Genomic DNA, 22,487 nt, shown 5'->3' on the forward strand with positions numbered 1-22,487 from the left:
CACTAATACTAGTAAATAAATACTTTTTAAAAGAAAGCAAATTTTCTTGTCAAACAAATGAAAGTCTTACACATAGAATTTTGGATTTTTTCAAACACTGATAAATGTCAAAATGCCACCAGTTTTTATTTTCAGAGCAAGGTCTTACCAACCTTTTATCGCTACTTATGAATGGGTCTTGAAAACAATACAGGAACATTCACTTAGACTACATGAATACTTACATAAAATTTCACAAGTCATATAAATATCTCTCCTCTTTGTTTTTACCATACTTTAATATGTTCTGAAAGATGCAAATCTTCATAACTTAAAAACAGTAATTTTGTGAGCAGGAAAAAAACATTTGGATTATATCTAATGAAGTGCAAATATATAGCATTTATTAAAGACCACTATTTATTCTTTATAAAATTGCTCCAATATGCATAAACATTTCCTAGGTATGGTAACTAAAAACTGCTCCCACCCCATATATGTCCACAACAATATCCACTATAGATGGGCTTAATCTTGAAGTGTAATGTAATAAGACTGAAGATAAAACACTTCAGATCCTAAACAAAATAAGATACTTAAGAGTCTTCCATATCCTTAGACTGGTAGACATCAATAAAGGAACCAATTTTTGATGTGAAAGAAATGTGTTCATCTCCAACGATGATTTCAAGTTCTTGCTGGCCCACTCTGTAAGGAGGGAACTACAAAACATCATCTTCCTTGGTGATTTCAGTCGTCAATAATTCACTTTAATTCTTCCATCACATTTTTATGTCCATAAGCCTCTTTTCTGATTGTAACATCATTTTGATGATTGCGGTAGTCGACATATTTCAATTTCCAATCAGGTCAGAACTCAAACTCCAGACATTAGTATAAGGCACAGACTGCAGCAGTGTGTTCTGTTTCTGAAGTTCCATCTTGATTGCCTCTTGAGATCAGTGGAGAGCGACTGTTACCTGCGTTACTAGGTGGGTCACAAAGGCACGCTCGATCACGTGTTCTAGAGTTTGAAGTGTATCTTTTTCTGATTTTCATACATTATAATTTGATGATATTTAAGTATCTATTTCCTCCTTTATGAGTCTAATAATAGTACTAATACTTGCGCAGGGGAGAGATAGATATGAAAGTATATCAATAAATGATAATTATTATGTCTGGCATCTATGGTAATAATTCTAGGTAAATTAGTATTCAAATGTAAAGAGTTCAAGCATAGCAATATTCGGAGAAAAAACATAGAGTTTTAAATTGTGGAGAGTTTTTTAATATTTTATTTTATTATTTTTTATTTTATTTTATGTGTATGAGTGCATTGCCTGCATGTAGGTAGGTGCACCTGTGTTGTGCAATGCCTGCAGAGGACTGAAGAGGCTGTGGGATCCCCTGGAACTGGAGTTATGGACAGTTGTTAGCTGCCACATAGGTGCTGGAATTCGAACCCTGGTCTTCTACAAGAACAGTCAGTGTTCTTAACCACTGAGCCACCTCTTCAGCCCCACAGATGTATTTTTTTTTTCCATTTTGTGATTCTGCTGAACAAACTTAGGATGTTGTGCAGGTCAGGTAAACCCTCCTTCAACATCTGACCTCTGAACTTTCTAAATGCTGGAAGTCACAGAAAGAATATAAATCGATATCTTATGAACTTTAGAGGCAAAATAATGGGTATTGGAATTATAATTGCCACAAAATTATTGAATATTCTTAATAAATGATGAAATTTTTAGTAGTGGACAAAACAGATTTGAAAAGTGTATTAGTCATTTTTCTGTTGCTTTGATAGAAACACTGACCCAAGCAATTAAAAAAAAGAAGAGTTTATTTGAGCTTATGGTTCCAGGGGAATTACAGTCCATCATGGCAGGGAGGCATGGTGGCGGGAGGTGGCTGGTTCAGGAGCAGCAGAAGCTAAGCTCTCACATCATCACACAGGCACAGGAAACCAGAGGGCGACCAGAGATCTGGAAAGGCTTAAGAACTCTCTAAGCGATGTGCTTCCTCCAGGATAGCCACACCTTCTAAAACCTCCCAAAACAACGCCATCATCTGGGGACAAAATGTCCAAACACTTGGAGCCTAAGGGTGACATTTTCATTCAAACCTCCACAAACAGGGATAAAAGGGTTTGAATAGATAAATTTCAGGCCACACAAAGAACTATTAAGAAAAGAGCAAAAGAAATACAGCATGCCAAGTTTTAAAGAATAAGTGACTGCAGAGTGTTTGTCCCTGGATAGGACTCCTGTATTAAACCTCACCCACACACGGCTCACAGACCGTTTTGGAAAGGGGGGAGGGGAGACAGACTGTAAAGAGCCAGGGCTAGTTCAAGAAGTAGGGAAGCAGAGCCTTTCAGGTCACTGGAAGCTTGCACGTGTGAACTTGTGGCAATGGTGGCATCAAACACAGGATCCTTGCCAATTCAATCAGACAAATGCCCAGAGTGGAGCAAGGGAAATGGAGGTGGGGCTGACCCTAGTCTGGGAACTATTGGAGACTGATTACTACTGGATGAGAGAGCAGGCCATAGTTACAAAATCTAGGTAGGCTGACTAGACTCTAGTGAAATAATTTGCAGTGTAGGATATCTGAGTACAAATGCTTAACTGCATAGGAATAAATATTTTTGACAGAATATGTGAGGTCCAGTGTGTGGGGGGACATAGATAGGGAATGAGGTCTAAATTTGATTAAGAACTGTTGTATGAAATGTACAAAAGCTCAATAATTTTTTTTAAAAGAAAGAAATACAAAAGCCCAAGTAGCATTTAAAAGTGGATTCGTATAAAGAGGAAGAGAAAAATATCTTACTACTCATTGATCATCACTATGCAAAATTATTAAAATCACTTCTGGACACAGTCATTTAAATGTACAAATGTGTGTGTGTGTGTGTGTGTATGTGCGTGCACACATACACATGCATACGCACACACACACTACACAATATACACAGTAATTATGTCTTAACCATTCAGTATACTGTATTTATATGTTATGATTTAAATTTTTCTTGAGGCTGATTTTAAATATGCCTGTATTTTGGCCAAATTTTGGTTCCGTCACCAACTCCTAATACTATTTCCAAGTAAAGTGCAACTCTGTTCATTGCTAAATTAATAGTAATATTACAAATACTTTTCCCATCTTAACCTACAAGAAGAGGATATGAGCAAGCACATTTTATTACATTCTTGTCTTTTCTGGGTTAAAGTTCTCTGAAATTAATGGGAAATATCTAGTGAACATAGAGAGAACTAGTTAATTTAATCAACAAATATCGAGTTAGTCACTCATGCTTCCTTTTTAATGAAATAACATCAAGACTGCCAGTAAATCACAACTCAATTTCTATAAATAAATGGAAAATAAATTGCTAATTTTGTCTAAATCGGAAGCCTAGACCAAGATAAAAGCAAAGCTAATTTGTTATTTTTTTAAGACACCTAATTCTCAGAAATATACCAGTCATTTATTATGTTATGATAGGATAGATTTCTAAAAATTCCTAGAAAAGATCTATTAATTGGTATAAACTTAGATTATTTTCACCAAGAAACCTCCAGTGTGCTAAAAAATTCAATAATTCAGAATAACAATTTTCAAAGTCAAATTTGACTACTTCATATTTTTTCTAAAACTTAATCCAGATTAGAAAGTTAATTGTGTGAAAATACCTGAGATGCATCAGTCACAGAAGATATCAAATATATTAGAAAAATATTTATGTAAATTAGTGTACTTTTATTGTCTTTTGATGGTAAGGTGATTTAGTATTTGTAAAAATTCTGCATAGGGTATAAGTTATGTTCTTTATAATTAGAATACTTGGGAACAATACACTTAAGATGGGAGAGTATAGTATTGAATGAGGACTTTGCCACACACTGAAGCACATGGTTTTCGCCTTTAATGTTATTTTAAAAAATGATATTTGGGTCATTTCCTTGAAATCATTTCCTGAAGGAAAGAAAATAGATAAGATAAATTGGTAAAAAGCAAGAGACATGGGATTGTTGTTGCTGACCTGATCCAGAAAATTTCACTCAGTGACATACAATTTTAGGAAAACTTTCTATGGCTTATTATAGAAGACATTAGATTCCAGTCATAGCATATCAGTCTTTAACAAGTGCTCAGAAAGATTTCACCTACTTCTGTTTACTTATTTGTTTTTACACCACTCTTATGCGTAAAAATCCATTATTGTTCCCATTTTACTGAGGAGGATATTGAGATTCACTGGACTTAAGCAGATCATGCCATTTGTTAGTAGATTTGAACTTAGTTTATGACTGAACTCACACTCCAGTAATTACTAGATTTCGTGTTATCCGAATAAAGAGAAAAATGGACTACTAAGTTTTAATACTGAAATTTCAATTTGGTTATTGAGAATGAGAGTGAAAAATAGTATTTTTAGAGTTAAAGTAACTTTTGTGTATCTGCAAACAAGTGAGAAAAATCATTCTTTTTCACAGAGGGGGGGAATACTTTCACAAGGTTGGGGCATTTGTTCTGCATTGCTTTGAGACACCATTGTTTCATCAGAACTAGAGATTATCTATGCTAATTTAATTTCTGATATGTTTGTGGATTCACACAAAAGACGTTTTCTTATAAAGCTTTGGGGGAATACAAATTAGACTTGATAATCCTTAAAAATAATAATAGCTGTGCTGGAGAGATGGCTCAGTGGTTAAAAGCACTGACTGCTCTTGCAGAGGACCCAGGTTATGTTCCCAGCACCCACATGGCAGCTGACAAGTATCTGTAACTCCAGTTCCAGGGTATCTGACAATGCTCTCTTTCTGATCTCTGTGGACATTGCACGGCATGGGTGCACCTACCTATGTGCAGGCAATACACTCACACGTAAAATAAAAATCAATAAATTAAAAAATAATAATAGCAAACATGAAGTCAGGGATAATAAGTGGAAGTAGAGAGCAGGGAGAGTGTATGAATGTGAGCAAAGCACATTGTATGAAATTCTCAAAGAATCAGTAAAAAAAATTTAAAAGATCTTTTGCTGAGGCAAATAATTGTCAACTTCTCAATCATAGTAGCTGTTCAAAGAAAGACATTTCAATACTATGTTGTAAATAACTTTATCTGAACTTAAGCTGAAAACCAGAAGTAGCACATTCTTACTCTTTTTATAAAGGTAGTGGAGTTTAAAAAATAGTTGTGAGGCTGGTGAGATGACAGTGACTGAAGTTCTTTTTCTGCAAACATTAAGAGAGCTGGAATCTTTAGCACACATAAAAAGTAGAGGTAGGTGAACATGTGCGCACACACAGACACACAGACAGACACAGACACACTCAGATAAAAAAAAAATAAGCTAGTTTCCTGATTGCCACATGCTCCTTAGTTTGAAATGCAGGCATTTAGGGAATGACACAAAATACCCAATAATTAAATTAACCCTTCAATGCACAGTGTTAAAAATTGTACTGCTTTCATAAGACCTTTACAGTTTCAGATATACAAATATATTGAAAAATCTTTAGTTGTTTTCGCCCTGTAGCCATTGAACACGGCATTTTCTTGATTTGTGCTTTCTCTGATAACTCCTTACTTAGAGCAGAAAATATAATATCAAGGGGCCAAAATGTTGTTTGGGTTCACATACTTTCAAGTATCAAGAAATATTCTATTTATCGATAATTATTTTAAAATGTACAAGCTCTGGCTGTTCCTTGCAGAGGACACAGTTTTGATTCTCAGTATCCACATGGTAACTAACAACCAGCAATACTTCTAGTTTCAGGGGAATTCAATGCCCTATTCTGACCTCTGCAGACATTGCACAACATGGGTAAACTTAAATACATGTAGGCAATACACCCATACACATAAAATAAAGAAAATAATAAATCAGATATTTTAAAATATGCAAACTAGAATTATGAGATGACTTAGTGGGTAAACATACTTGTTTCAATCCTGATGATCTAGTTTGATCCCTGGGACCCTCATGTAGAAGGAAGGAACCAACTAATGAAAGCTGTTTTCTATCTCCATATGTGCACCATGACACACCACCCACCTCGCACAAGAAACACGTAGGTGTAATGAAATTATTTAAAATGTAAAATTATATTGTTCACTAGTGAGTCTAATGAAAAAGGCAACAGGTCAGAGTTGACAGTCTGAGAACTAAGATATCTACAGGATTTCCTAGAATATCATTTAAACAGCATATGCACTTGTTTTCCACTTCTCTTCGAGGCTTCTTCTGGAGTATACTAGAGGAAAATGGACTTAGAGTGACTAAATGTGTTAAAAAAACCAGAAGGTGATCAGTAGGTAAATTTTTCTCCTTCAAGAATGTCTCTGCATAATTCTTTTCATGGGAGGATCTCATGACTAAAATGTACCATGTGTCTACCTAGTAGGAAAAATATACCTAAAATTTATCCTAATTAAAATCTTAATGATCTATGACTCTGTGATTATTTCTTAAATTAACCCCCTGATGGAGCAAGGAAAAAATGAGTCCCACTTTTTTTTTGTGATGAGTAGCAAGAGAGAGCTATGGTTTCCAGAAGTAATTGTCTAAAGAGGAATTTAAAGAGAAAGGTCATTTGGAAATAGACAAAGTTCAAGGATCTGGATGTCTGTGTAACCTGAATACTCATTATTTCTAGAAAATTAGTGATCAAATGTCCTCAAACTTAATTTTGTTAGAGTTGGGGAGATGGTTCCGTGGGTGATCGTGCATGTTGTGCAACCATGAGGACTCTAGAACTTACATATGAAAGAAACTGGGTGGCTACACATGTTTGTAACCCCAGCATTGGGATGCAGAGGCAGTTAAATCTCAAGAACTTGCTGGGGCAGCCAGTCTACCTGAAATGGTGAGCTTCTGGTTCAGGGAGAGGCCTTATCGCAAGATGGTATAGTGAATGGTGATGAAAGGATGCCCAAAATCCTTCCTAGTCTCCTATGTCCACACGTCCCCACATTCACATGTACACACATACCAAACATAATTAAGACTTTTTTTTTTGGTTTATTTAATTTTTACGTGCCTGCATGTTTTGCCTGCATGTAAGTCCACCTGTGCATGAAATGTCCACAGAGGACAGTAGAGGGCGTCAGGTCCCCCGCAACTGGAGTTAAGGATGATTGTTAGCTCCCATGTGGGTCCAGTGAACTGTGGCAAGGTCTTCTGCAAGAACATCAAGTGCTCTTTACCGCTGAGCCATCTCTCCAGCCCTCCTTCCATATTTTTTAAAAGATTAATTCTATAACTACTGAGAGCTCCTTTACAATAAATCACAAGTTAAATAGCTGAAAGTTACACATTCTTGGTTTTATACCAGTGCCAATGATACTATCTAATCAAGTATGCAGCATTTATAACATTTTTGTCATAAAATATCCTGTAAGCAGGAGTCCAAGCAGACTCTTTTTTTTGCAATGACTTTTAGAGATATTCAACTTAGAAAGTAAATAATAACTTAATAATTATGTAATCATATAATGCATTTACATTGAATTTAATTTTCCCTCATAGATAACTATAAAATAATGGAAGAATTTAGAATAATGGAAAGAATTTAGATCTCAGAATGTAGAAACATATATAAAACTAACACAGGGTGTCTTTTAATTCTTTACAACTAAGAGATAATCTAAAATACACGGCAGAAAGTTTAACAAATGATTATGAATTATAAGCTATTTTAGAATTCTTATGATTTACATTTAGAGAAACTTTTTGAATTAAATGATGAATATTGACCATTACTAGTATCATACAAGGCTATACATATATGTTACATAGGCATTCATAATACGGTCTAATGATTCTCTTGTATTCTCAGTGATCATATTTATGTGAGCTCTGATTTCTTAATTGTCCTATGCATTGAACATGTAATATGCAAATGATTTTCATTTACCACCAATGGCTTCATGTTGTGCAAAATGAAACAGTTTATTTGGAATTCTAACTACAGATCTAGTTCTACAAAATTCTGATTTCCATCATCTTGACTTCATTGATTTTATGCACTTTAATCTTTACTTTGTATTATCTAAAAGTCAATATGTTGATCCACAAACACATCTGCTGCTTGTATAGCAGTTATTTTAGAACTGGTTCTTTCTGAGTACAATAATGACACTGAAAATTGGTACTGTGTGCTCCTCTCGGCACTTCCTAGCCATAAACAGTATAAGAATTCCAAAAACTGTGGGAAGAAAATACTGCTCACACTAATTCAACATTAAATTAAAATCGTTTGTCAGAAAAGATATAGAAAAACTAATCATTGTTTTATGTACTCCTTTCAATGCTAAAGTGCCAATTTTGCTGTTATACTATAATCAAATTCTGTGACTGTTTCCTGTACTTCAAATCCCCAATTCATTGAAATGTATAATCAGTATGACATTGTTTTCAAGAAAGAATTAACCTACTGAATTGGCTTTCTTTTACATAAATTGCAATATAAATATAGCAGCTCCTTTTTATCACAAGAGTTTTATATTTTTATGTTGGTTAGATCCTTAAAATTGAATTGTTGGCCCTAAGAAGTGTTAAAAGACAAAGAAAGATATTCTAGAGTGCCATGACTAGAAAAAGCAGAACTTGTGTTGCTTTCTTCTGCTAAGATGAGCCAAAGCAGTATCTCATGCTCAAGAGAACAGCAATCACATGTGCACATGGAAGACAGAGAACTGATGATCCATATCTCAAAGGACTGATTTTTAATAATTCTTTGGTATATCAAATGGCACATATATTACATGTGAAAATTTTCACTTGTCTCCAAAATTAATGGGATACATAATATACTATTTGGCCACTCCTTTGATAAAGTATCAGAATCATGTAATGCAATATGTACTATTGAGCTTCAAGTTAGTAAACTAAAACAAACAAACAAACAAAGCTATCATTTGAACAAAAATTTCTCAGTTTGCGGTCCTGAGTATAGGAAGGTATAAAGAAGAAATTTCTTTACTTTCTTTGCATCAGTTTGTTACAATATGAAAATGAATAAAAATGACTGAAGAATATTACTAGATTGTATTATTTTAAATATTCCAAGAATAATTTGAAATGATAACTTTGCCCAACCATTTCTTTACTTTGGCCTGTAGATGGTAAGTAACTTCAGAGAGATCTTACTGTCTACTCTGAATGATAAGAGCCTACAGTTAAGAATTAATTATTGTTCTTCCTGTTACCGCATGCAGCATTATTTCATTCCAGAATTCTGTGCTGTAAATTACCAACCTGATAACCCTCATATCAGAACTGTCTTTACCCAGTGTTGAAGAAAACTTTGTTATTGCCTTGTAATCTCAATGTTTTGGGATCCCTGGAAGAGTGAAAATGTTTAGTCAACTTGAGAAAAAGTATGATAGTGACTCACTTATGTGCATATGGCGAGCTGGGGAGGATGTAGTTTATATTGCTTTTAAAGCTTACACAATTTTGGCTCCAATCTGTAAGTAAGATATATACAAAATTACAGCCACCAAATTAAGCAGAGTTTTAAAGGAGGCCTGTGTAATAGAAGAACCCTCAAAGCCATCAGCCTCTGGCTCTGTGTTGATCAGCTAGTTTAATTGAAATTGCAGAGTTTCACCCAGACAATTTGGAAGAATGTGCTGTTTATGTAGACAGTTTTGTTACTGAATACAAATAAATAGTGACAATTGATCTTATTTTGATGTTATATCCTTCCAATATGTATAATGAATTTTAAATGCCACCTCTTGTACATGTATGAAAATACTCAAGGAAGCACTGTCTGTGTTATCTAGCTCTAAGTAGCATAACATGGCCTTACATATTTTGACATGCAATTGCTGTATAAATCTAATAATCAGCATTTAGATAGGAAGAGGTAGTTTTAAAAAGAAATTTAAGTAATACCTAATGTCAATTAGGTGTATAATATTATATGTTGGATATATGTATAGAATGTGTAAGTTTCAAATCAGGGTAATTAACATATGTTTTAGCTAAAGCATTTATTATTTCTTTCAATTGTTAACATTCAAGCTCTTCCTTTTGCCTATTTTGAAATATGCAACAAATGACTATTAAGTTTTTTCAGCTTACTGTGCTATAGAACACTAGAATGTACTCAGCCTATCTTATTGTAATTTTTTTTGACTTTTTGAGACAGGGTTTCCTTGTAGCCCCAGCTGTACTGGAACTCACTATGTAGACCATGCTGGCTTCGAACTCACAAAGATCTGCCTGCGTCTGCCTCCCTAGTGCTGGGATTAAAGGCATGCGCCACCACGCCCTGCTCATTGTAATTTTGTATGGGTTTTCCAACTTCTCCATCCCTTCCTCAATCTTTTTCCAGATACTGGTAACCATTATTCTATGTTCAACATACAGGTGATTATATATATATGCGCATGTATATGCACATGTGTGTGGAGATTCAAAGTTGATAGCAATACCTTACTCAGTTGCTCTCTGTTTTATTTATTAGGCAATGATCTCTTGCCAATTCCAGAGAGTTTAGCTAGGATGCTTGCCCAGGAGATCTGTCTTTCTCCCGCAAGATTGAGATTACAGGTGGCGTCAATGCCTACCCACCTTTATGTGAGTTCTGGGAAACTGAACACTTGTCCTCACATGTGAATGCTAAATACTTTATTGAGTCATCTTCTCGGCCTCAGATAAATTATTTTAAACAAGACAAACACTATGAATTACGGACGGCTAAATAATTTTGAAGTGATCCATTAGGTTTATACGTTATGGGAAACTGGTATACCTTCATGTTTTGAGAATTTAACAGTTTACGAATTATTTATCCTCACTTTCTCTGCTTACACTAGGAGGTCAAGTCAGAATATTTTATAAATAGATTGCTAGAAAGTATCAGTTAGAGTATGCAGAGAAATAGCGAACCTAGAACATATTCTTTTCTGGTCAACATCCTGAGTTAGTATGCCACACAAGGAATGCATGATGCACATAGAAGAAATAAAGATAATATTTTACATTACATAGTGTTTTGAGATAGGCAGGACTGTTATTATGTTTCTCACTCTTGTGAAGAAAATCTGTTTCTGGATATGAACTTATTTCCCTGAAGTAAAATATCTGGGATTGAAGCTCAGGACTTTGATCACATAGGGCAGACAGCTTTTCATTATTCCACTCTGTCTTTTCCAAAGGTCAACAGAAGTTTATGCCATCTCCACCTTGCTTCCTCACCTGGAAATGATTGCATTCTCAAGCTCTTGTAATTTAGCTTTTTTGCTATGACTGATTTTCTGTGAGTTATTTAATTAGAATCCTCAGCTTTTGGCAGGAAAATTGTCAACCCAGCATATTTCTAATAAGCAATGTGTTTAGAGGAGAAAATCGAAGTGAGAAAATAGAAGTGAACATGTGCATGCTAGAATATATTACTTACAGACAAATTTCAGTGGGAGTGTCAGTCACCATGAATTAAATTTTTTTATGTGAAGTGGCAAGAGCAAAAAAGACTGGAAAGGAGCAACAGCGCCTATAACACAGTGTAGAAGATTTGAAATTCTTCCAAACCTGGCATCCTCTTTAGAGGAACTATTAGGAACAAAGGGAAAGCCGATGTAACAGAACGATCTCAGGTACTGCTGTCCAAGGACACTTCTGAACATTCCCACCCAGATTCGATGTTGTGAAGGAAAGTTTTATTTCCTATTGGATAAGATTTTTAAATTGAATTTTTTTTGAAATTTCGTACGACACATTTTGATCATATATAGAAACCCTCCCCGTTTGCATCCACCACATAGCTCCCTCATCAGATTTCACACATTTTGTCATGTATGTTAAGGTTGGGGTTTCTTACCCATTTTCCCACTTATAGGCTGGGTTTTTGTCTGATTCGGGTTTGCATGGGTCTTGTGCAACCTGTCACCGTGGATGTAAGTCCATATGAGCAACTTCCAAGCTGCCTGGAAAACTGTTTCCTTGTGATCGTCAAGCACCCATGGCTCTTACCATCTATCCTCCCCTCCAGAGGTTTGATATAGGTGTGCTACCAAGGAACAAACACTCCACAGTCTCTTCCTCTCTGCTCATTGGCCAGTTGTGGCTTTCTGGATTAATCACCATCTGTTTCATGAGGAAGCTTCCCTAGTGTGTTGACAGATGCACTAATATTCTTTCTGCTCCCTGTTCTGCTGTGTTCCCTGAATCTTCGATATAGAGGTTGTGTTGTATACATGTCACTTAGGACTGGGAATTTCACAGACGCTTTTTTTGTTCTCTGCGTTTGACCAGTTGTGGAACTTTGTAGTAGTCTCCATCTGTGCAAAAAGAAGCTTCTTTGATGAGTGGTGAGACGTATACTTGCCTGTAAATATAAAGATATGTATTTAAAATACAGATGGAAATGAGATTTAAAAGCAGTGATATATATCCTATTTTCCAGTAATCAAATACAATATTGCCCAGCTGATAATACCATTAAACATATAAAGGATTGAAAATTACTAGGTATATAGTTTAGCTTTTATGAAGAATTAGTATAAAATATATTAATTACTAGCTGAGAAAATAGTTTTTTTCCCCCACCATTACTAACAGTTATGTATTGAAAGGACTTTCTTCTCTACAGCGAATCAGAAACACAGGATATTGCCAAACATCTTAGTTATCTCCCAGAACTAGTAGATAAGACCCCACTATTGAGGACAGGACATAAGGTGCAGGACTTGAAACAATGGAGCAGGAATTGACCTGGAAGCTTTCCAAGTGAACTTTGGCTATCATGGCACTAGATGATGATATTCAGAGTGCCAAGGGAGAGTGGCATTTGATGGTCCAACCCAGTCTGAAAGCCTAACCATAACGATCAACATGGCAAAATACCTCTATTGGAGTAGTGTTGGCACTGTTATCTGGGGGGCTATCAACAACTATCTAATCGAACTTAAAGCCCTCTCAATGGGAGGGAACGCATAGGTGGCACTGTAAACTCAAGCCAAATACACCTAGCAGGAGAGGACACAGATCCTAGAGAAAACCCTATCTCTTTCATATCTTAAGGCAAATTAAACTTCTTACTATATGCTAAATAATCAATATTGGTCCTTATATTTGCAGACAAGTATACTGTACAGCACTCATCAAAGAAGTTTCTCTTTACAATAGATGGAGGTTACAGCAGAATTGCACATCTGGTCAGACACAGAGAGCATACGTCTGAGAGATGCCCAGTACTAGGTGACGCATTTACGGTTGAACCTCTACAACTAAGGTTCATGGCACATAGCTGAATAAGGGGTAGAGAGTGAACTGATGCACCCCACATCAGTAAAGCTTCCTTATACAACAGAATGTGATGCACACAGATGACCACACCTGGCCAAGTTTTAAAGAGTAAGAGACTGATAGGACGCCTATATGGAACCTCATCCAGCCATGGCTCAAGAACCATTGTGGAAGAGGGCTTTAAAAATCCTCAAAAGTCAAAGTGAGATTTTCTTACTTACATGACTATGTGAATGTGGATCTTTATCACTATACATCATAAACATTTCAGGTACATAAGTTGTCTAATAAGTAGCTGATGACATGAATCTCTTCATCATGATGTTGCTGATTAGCAATTTTTAAATTCAATTTCTTTGAAAATCAAAGATTTTAAAAAAACTAGGGGTTTTGCTGGTGTGACTGCAGTAATATCTGCTGGAGTTTTACATTTTTCGCATTTCCCCAAGAACAAGTTGTAAATCCTGCCAAATCGTAGTGTTCAACTCATAGCTTGCATTGAATTAACCATAGGGGGACTAGATGACAGGTTCCACCCAGGGAATGTGAGGGCGTTTAGACTCCACCATGTCTGAAAGCATTACTCTTAGGTGTAAACACTGGATAAGTTATTCAAGGAGTTTAACTACAAAGAAGCTCGGAGGACATGAATCTTTTCAAACTGTCACTTTATGTGTGTCTGATTCTTAACCATTATCATGATACTGTTCTATAGCACTGTTAGACCATGTTACCTTTCAATACATACTGCATGATACTGGTAGTCTATGCTATCAGGGAAAAATGTTTCCAGAATGGATATTACAAAATTTATTCTTTATAATATGTATATCTTAATATTGTGCAATGTCCATTCCAGAAACAGTTCCTTACTCTCTCTCTCTCTCTCTCTCTCACACACACACACACACACACACACACACTTATATATGAAAATTTATTGATGTAGTTCCATTATCCACCAACACAGTATGTTAAACTATTGAACTTTGAAACTTGAGATTCTGTTTTTCGACTGTACTCACTGACTAAAAGCTCAGCAGAAATTCATTCAAGTATTCACCTTCTCCGCACTTTTGTTCCAGTTGTTGAGCCCTGCCAAAATAAATCATTAACCTTTCTTATTTTATCATTGTGATCACATATCCTCAGTGTTAACTACGTAGTGTCACACAGTTGTACTTCTCTGAGACATTCCCTTTATTACACTATGAGATATTGTTTTGCCTATCTTTTTATATATTTAAACTTCCCATTATGTTTCCACACCCTTCACACTCAGCTGTGACACACCGAGCTTACTTTGTTCCTGCATTTGATGTTTGTTTTAAAACAATGCATTGGAATGGAGTATGTGTGCACACATATCATTAAATTCATCATTTATTTTTCCTTCCATTGAAATAAACTGTGATTTAAAAGCAATTCTAACATTGTTGTCTTTCAGTTGTCTTAGATCATTCTCATGAATATACAAATAGAGCTATTCTCACATATTTAGGAAATTGTCTCCTTTATTAATGCACAAGTTGATGTCACAAAAAATCACATTCTAGAGCTGTTTGTTATCTTTGCCTTCTTACTTTTCACTGTCTCCTTAGCCAAAACCAATAGCATGGTCATGGTTTGCAAAATGCTAATGCAATGAATGCTATACTACCAAACCTAATGAGCATGCCCTCATTCTCATCTGGCTGTTCCTGTAATTTGATCCCATTTATCACAATATCCATATCAAAAGGGTTTTCTCTGATTTTCTTACTTTCTACTTTGCTTCCTGTGTTTGTTTTTTTCTTTTTCTTTTTCTTTTAGTCTAGTTGACCTTTGTGTTAGTTGCTTCTTTCTTTGCTGTGATAAAATACCTGACAAATGTAATTTAAAGAAGGAAGGATTTATTTAATGATTCCACAGCCTTCTTAAATAGCACCACCAGCTGGACATTAAGGGCTCAAACACATGAGCCTATGGGGGACAGTCACATTCAAACCACAATAGCTGCATTGTATTGGATTTTCAGACCTCAACTCTGAGCCCACACCTATTTCTTGCCTCCATAGATAAAATATTCATCCTTGACTTTTAATAAAATGCATGTCTCTACCCCAGAAGCTTTCACTTCCTTCTAGTCTATATTGTCTGTCTATTGGTGCATAAAAATAAAAACTGCACTATCTGAAAACAAAATTTATTTTCTCACAGCTTCTACGTGGCAGAAATTCAAGACTAGATTAGCTGGTTCATCTGACTCATGGTCTCTCAAAGTTACAATACTGCTTGGGGCAACAGTCTTCTCAAATTTTGACTGGAGTAATATCTTTCTAGTACACTTAATGTTTATTGGCACAATTCAGTTATTGTAATGAGCTTTTTGTTTGCTATTGGCTAGAAGCCAGTTATATATTTTGCCACATGGACTTTCCCACAATGTACATTTAAGTATGGCAGCTGGCTTCATTAAAGAGTGTAAGCAGGAAAGTATGAACAAGATAGAAGTGTTTTGTCACTTACACTCAGAAATGATATCTGAGAACTCTTGCTTATTAATGAGATATGAAGTCAGTTTCACAATTAAAAACAGGCTTACATAAGACCATGAATAGACAGTACTTATTGTTAGAATCCTATCAGGCAAATATAGGTTGAGGGTTTACCAGTTAGGAATATTTATGGATTTTGAATATTGGCATATATATAATGGCATATCTACGTGATAACACCATTCTCTAAACAGAAAAGCAATTCTTTTTCATATATGTCTATATGCACACTCCAAAAGCAATTTTCTACAGTGTCTTTGGTGTATATATGTTTTGAATGTCCCTTGTCATATGAGATCAGAAGTAAACTTTTCCATTTCCAGAATCATATCCTTATTAAAATTTCAAAATTTAGAGCATTTTGAATTTTAGACTTTTGAATAAGTAAAGCTCAACCTGTATATCTAGTTACTTTGTCCATTATGAAAGAATCTTAGATTGTTCAAAACATAACATGTTTTTATAACAACTCATCTAGTATTTTCTGTCTCAGTTAATGGCAGCACAGCACATTTATGTTCTCTGGCCATACCTGGGAAAGATCTTTGATTTCTTTAGTCATTGCTCGTGCCCATTATTTTAGCAAATGCAATTACTGTTATCTCAAAGCTGTAACCAGCTTTGATGACTTTAGATCGTTACTTTGTTGAATGTGTAGAATGAACTAGTTGCAATTCTTGACTGTGTTCCTTCATTAGGCACACATTTTACTATGATCCACTTTTCCGTCCCATTAGCATTCATTATCCATATAGCGGTGAAGGCAAACATTAAGAAAATATGTATCTGCTTGAATTCGTTTCCTAGAGCTTCCATAACAAACTAGGTAGCTTAAATAGAATTTTACTTAATCACATTAAAAATATTCAATCAAATCCGGGCACATACGTTTAATCCCAGCACTTACTTGGGAGGTAGAGGTGAGCAGATCTTTCTGAGATGGAGGCCAGCCTGGTCTCCATACTGGTCAGCTGGGGCTACAGCTTAATAGCATTAGAAATATTCAATCATGTTAGAAATATCCAATCTCATTAGGAATATTCAATCACATTAGAAATAAGGTATTGGCAAGGTCATGCATTCCAAAAGTCTCTAAGAACTGAGCTTAATTTATCTCGTCTTCGCTCCAAGCTGTCATTAGTAATTCTTGGCTTCCTTGGCATATAGCTGTGATACTCATGTCCACCTCCCTTGGAACTTGGCTTTTCTTTCTGTGACTGTGTGTCTCTCTTCTCAGAATGCTAGCAATTGGATTTACAATGCACCCTGACATGCTATGACCTTAGTCAAATTAATTCTGAAATCCTATTTTTGAAAAAGTCTGTATGAGTAGAATCTCGAGACTAGGACGTCAACATAACTTTATTACTTTTTAAAATCTTATGTGAATGCACGATTTGCCTGTATGTATGTAAGTGCACCATGTTCCTGCAGTACCGGAGGAGGCCAGGGGAGTTTAATGAATCTCCTGGACCTGAAGTTACAGAACATTGTTAGCTGCCATGTGGGTGCCAAAACCAAACCTGGACCCTTTGCAAAGGCTGTCATTGCTCTTAACCACTGCGCAGTCTCCCTAGCCCCTCAACATATCTTTTTGAGTGGCACAGCTAGACCTATAATGATTTCCTACTAGAATAGAAGCTCCTTCCTTAAGTAAACGATCCCCTACATAAACTGGCTTAAGCATGTTTTGGTTTCATGGCCTTGGCATAGTTTCTGCTTCTTGTAATTTTCCTCCACCTTCACACAATTTAATTCCAAAGTTAAGGTAACTTTACTCTTGGAGAAATTAAAACAGTAACATTTATATCCTGTCACAAACTTCACAATATGTCACCAAACTAAGTGTACTGATTACTTGTTGTTTTGCATTTCTTTGAGAACATAAGCTTAAATTAAGAAGCATATAACTATGTATTTTTTATACCATTAGTACCCCAATATCAAGGACAATATGTACATTGGCCAATGAAATTATATTTCACGAATGTTGGCAACTGATTGCTGCTAGATAACAAAGAGCTGATCTTCCTAAAACAAGGGACTCTAGACAGGATGACTAGATTCAGTGGAAGGACTTGCAAGACGGGGGTACGGGTGAGGACACTAACAACCCAGTGGGCCTTAACATGGATGACTGAGTATATGGGCTCCAGGGGTGGGGTGCTATGGGAGGGTGCCAGTGGGCACTGGGTATAAAAATGATTAAGATACTTTGAGATGTTCTGTATGGAATACACAAAAAGAAATCAATGAAAAATATATAAAGAAATAATACTTTATTTAAAACCTCAAAAATCAAGGTGATATACAGACCACCAAATTAGATTCTGGAATGTAGTGGCTATCAAAAGGTGATTTATCTCTAATATTCTGAACTACTGGAAGTAGTTCATAGTAATTGAGATATACTCGATAGTAACTGATATATAGTATTTCGAGATACGTTGGTAAGAAGAGCAGTCAATCTTAGTTTCAATTCCTTTTTTTTTTTGTCTTTTTGAGACAGGGTCTCTCTGTAGCCGCAGCTGTCCTGAAACTCACTATGTAGACCAGGCTGGCCTCAAACTCACAAAGCTCCACCTGCCTCTGCCTCCCAAGTGCTGGGATTAAAGGCGTGTGCCACCATGCTTGGCTAGTTTCAATTCTTAGAAGAACTTCAAGCAAGGAAAACTGCTTTCCAACATCTAGCAAGTTAGAAAGCAACCAGATGAAACAGGCATAACGTAATTTCTATCTCTTTGAGGAGACAGTGCAGGTAGTACGATAAAAAAGCCAAAACCTCACATACTCAAAATCTTTGAGCTGAGTGACTATGGCCAATATCTAGATGAAAACCACATAAATATCACATAGAAAGAATTTCAACCAGTTCCTGTACAGCCTTTGTAAGCACACACTTTTCAGAGACTTTAATATTATCTGCTGATGGCTCACTATATAAGGATTGTTCTTGTCCTTATTTGTGTTTGTATGTACATTTGTATGTGTCAAAATCTCAGAACTGCCTGCTTTGTTAATAATTGACTAATATTTTGTCAGTAGAAAGCAGAATCTAATTTTTGTTATATTATTTTAAGTAAGATTCTATATAGACAAAAATTACAAGCATCTGATTGATAATTAGCAAGAATTAACATAATTTATGTAAAATATTTAGATATCTGCCTAGTACTTCATAAATACTCAATAAAAACAGAAAGTTTGTAATATTAGCAAGCATTGTAAACAGAATGTGCAATATTCAGTACAATGCCATATAAAATACCACAATTATTTTTAGGTATTACTGAAAGAAACGATTCTTATTAGGCTTCCAACTTCTGAGATATACTACATTCTGCTACTACTTTAATAAATCATCACAAAATTGGGATTACTAAATGACATAAAGTCATGCTTTTATAGCTCTGAATTTCAGAAATATGAAATGAAATTTTTGGGGCTAAATTCAGGGTGTGGACTGGGCTAGTTCTTCTGGACCTTCTGGGGGATAACTCTTAGCGCCTTGTAGTTGGTGTGAACCCTTGACCCATGGCTTTGTCATTCTAATAACTACTTCCATCATCATGTAGCCTTTCTGTTGATTTTGGCAGTCTCATCATCCTTTAAAGGACCCTTGTAATTACATTGGGCCCCACTGTATGCAAGGATAATTCCCAACACTCAAAATCCTTACCAGAACCATATTTACAGAATCCCCTTTGCTACGTAAGATATGATATATAGTAATTCAGGGGTGAAGATGTGACATACCTGAAAGCTATTATATTGACTAGTAAGATTATTTCACTCCTAGTTTTAATGATTACTTTGAAAGAAACATAAAATTGTTTATTTTTCATTAATTTATTTTTCTTGCAAAAGAGGATTCTATTGACCCACTGGCACATAGTATAAATGCTCAAATGGCATTACCTGGCAGCTTCAATTGTTATGTTCTTACTAAGTAACTCCAAGTGACTATTAGCATATTTTATAAAGCTGACCATTTTTGCTTTTCCCATGCTCTCAGAACTAATTTTCTTTGTGCTTAATAAGGCAAATTATTCTTAGTAGTGACTACACTTGTTGTCTGGGGAGACCAGCCATGCCACAGACCATTTGGCGACATTTGAAGGCACGTTTACTTCTGAGAACTGGTTGTAGGCACTGCCAACATCTAATGGGTAGAGGCCATAGATGCTTGTAAACATTCTACAAAGTGCAAGACAGCTCCCCACAACAAAGAATTATGAATGGCAAAATGTTACTACCACCGTGATTGAAAAAAGCTGCTAGAGAGAACTGTGAGAAGCTCTGTTCTTGGAACTTGACTTTGAAGGGTGCTGCATGGACCAGAAAAGATTTAGCATCATTTGGAATATTAGTCTCTTAGAAAGATCCTAAATGCTCTCAATGTGGAGCCAGAAGTGAGAAACATTGTGGTTGTCTTTTCTGAAGATTCTGATCTCAAAAGCCTTACTGGAAAAAAGAAAGTGGTTTTTGTTTGTTTGTTTGTTTGTTTGTTTTTTCAACATGCAATTATGATCATATACTGGATATCAAAGTAGCATAAAGAAACCTTTTCTTAAATCTTGCAGGGATATTTCAATGTACTAAATACTTAGTATACAGAAATATGATAAAACTCAGGTTTATTACACTATTTATTAAACATATTGGTAGGAATAAATGACAAAGGAGGGAAAATCCATTCAGCTACAATATTGGACTCTGCTAACAAGAATGATTATGGGATGCATTTATTTTACTTCCCTGACTTTCTCATGTGCTTCATCGAATCTACTGATTCCAGAACTCCCTAAATTTATTTGGCGTGAGCATTTGAAGCTGAGTTACAGTGGAGGACATGATAAATACCAAAGGTATAAGAACGATGAATTAGAAATGTGCCAGATGGAAACTGTGTGCTGTTTTTATTGATGCTCCCTATTCTTGTGCACAAGTACACTTTCCATTGTAGATGGTAGGTTTCAGTCATTTACTGGATTTTCTCCTGTCACCAAATAAGTATGAGTTGTATTGAATTTCTTGGAAATTTTTGGTAGTGTATGAAATATTTCATTTTCTCTAGTACTTCCCCAAAATTTAAGCTTTGAATTATTACACATAGTTAATTCAGTTAAGATTATATTTATCACGTAGTCCTGTGGCTTATAACAATAAATGGTAATTCAGGCCAATTAAAGCACGAGTGTTTACTGCTAACTGTATATGATTATACATGCTTTACATAATACTTCTGAGTGGGAGATGATTCATCTGCCCATTTTACAGATGAAAGAAGTGAGGTATGTTAATGTTAAATATTAACAATTTGTCCAACTTCTCACGAATGGTAAAAGACAGAAATTGGATTCATTCCATATTTCTTCAGAAGTGTCTTTGTAGGCAAGCATCAGCTAGTGTCAGGTATATATAATTTTTTAATTTTAAAAATTCATTGACAATTTAATGCATGCATATAAGGTGTTTTGATCAAATCCATGCCCACTCCCTCCGCTCCAACTCCTCCTGTATATCTCCATCCATTTTTTTTCTGACAACTTCATGTATTCTTGGCTAAAATTCAAAATGTCCTTGGGACTTTTAGCAACACATTCTGTTCCAAAGGCCAAAAATGTCAAAAAGCATTTGGGACCTTTTATTTAATCCCTAAAAGATTTTAGGGTTACTTCTTCAGAGGGGGAAAGTCAGAGTAGCAAAAATCCCCATAATAAAAATAAATAAATAAAAAATAAAAAAGTGTCAGGTATTTTTTAAGATATAGTAAGATGTATTAAATGACTTTAGACTTAGCAGAAAATCATTCTAAAAATTCCAAACTCCAATATCATATCATATTCCTTGGAAGGTGCATCACAGGTACCATTCAGTTAAGATGAGGACTTCCTCTTCATTTTCAAAATGGGGGGATTTCTAACACTTCAAAATTCATTTAGTTGCTGTTGTTGATATAAGAATCATGGAAATGGATTTTTTATGAATCTATGAAATTTCACTGATCTCTTTGTGTATTTGTGTTGTATGTTTATGTACACGTGAGCATTTGGGTGCAGAGGAATACGCATGTGTGTATGTGGAGGCCAGAGGTCAACATTGGATGCCTTCCTCAATTCCTTCTCCGCCTCAATTTTTGAGCCTTTACCTGAACTTAGAGCTCACTGATTGGCTAAACTGGATTGCTAGCAAGCCACAAGGATCCTTCTGTCTCAGTCTTTGAGCATTGAGATTTGGAACATGCTGCCATGTCCTGCTTTTTAAATGAGTGTTGGAGATCCAAGCTCAGGTCTTCATGCATGTATAGCAAGCACTTTGCTACCGAGCGAGCCATTTCCCAAGTCCTGATACCCAGTTTGTCTGCCTTGAGAGAGTCTTTACAATATTCACAGATTTTCTGATTAAAACTGCATGATATTGAAAAATTTTATATAGTATAAGGCATAATTTTTAAAATATAAAGTCATGAATCTTAACAAAGTAATAAAAGAAACATCAAGATTTTATCTTAATCACTAAATTAATGGGATGACTTAAAGAGATGCTATAGGGAGCTCAGATTTGTTAGAAAACAAAGTTTGAGCTGGAGGAGTGGTTCAGTGTTTGAGAGTATTGGCTGCTCTTGCAGAGGAGCCAAGTTTGGTTCCCAGCACCCACATGGAAGCTAACAATCATCCATA

At 35.5% G+C, this 22,487-nt stretch overlaps 1 protein-coding gene and 1 pseudogene across 1 annotated transcript in view; one reads left to right on the top strand and one right to left on the bottom strand.

Moving 5' to 3' along the window:
- The window catches only part of Il1rapl1 (interleukin 1 receptor accessory protein like 1), a 1,446,478-nt gene that overhangs the window by 170,747 nt on the left and 1,253,244 nt on the right, over positions 1 to 22,487 (top strand). The gene's annotated exons all lie outside the window — the stretch shown is intronic.
- LOC103725421 lies at positions 453 to 19,796 on the bottom strand (annotated as a pseudogene).

This window comes from Nannospalax galili, unplaced genomic scaffold (genome assembly GCF_000622305.1).
Source record: "Nannospalax galili isolate Female #2095 unplaced genomic scaffold, S.galili_v1.0 scaffold7, whole genome shotgun sequence".
NCBI lineage: Eukaryota > Metazoa > Chordata > Mammalia > Rodentia > Spalacidae > Nannospalax > Nannospalax galili.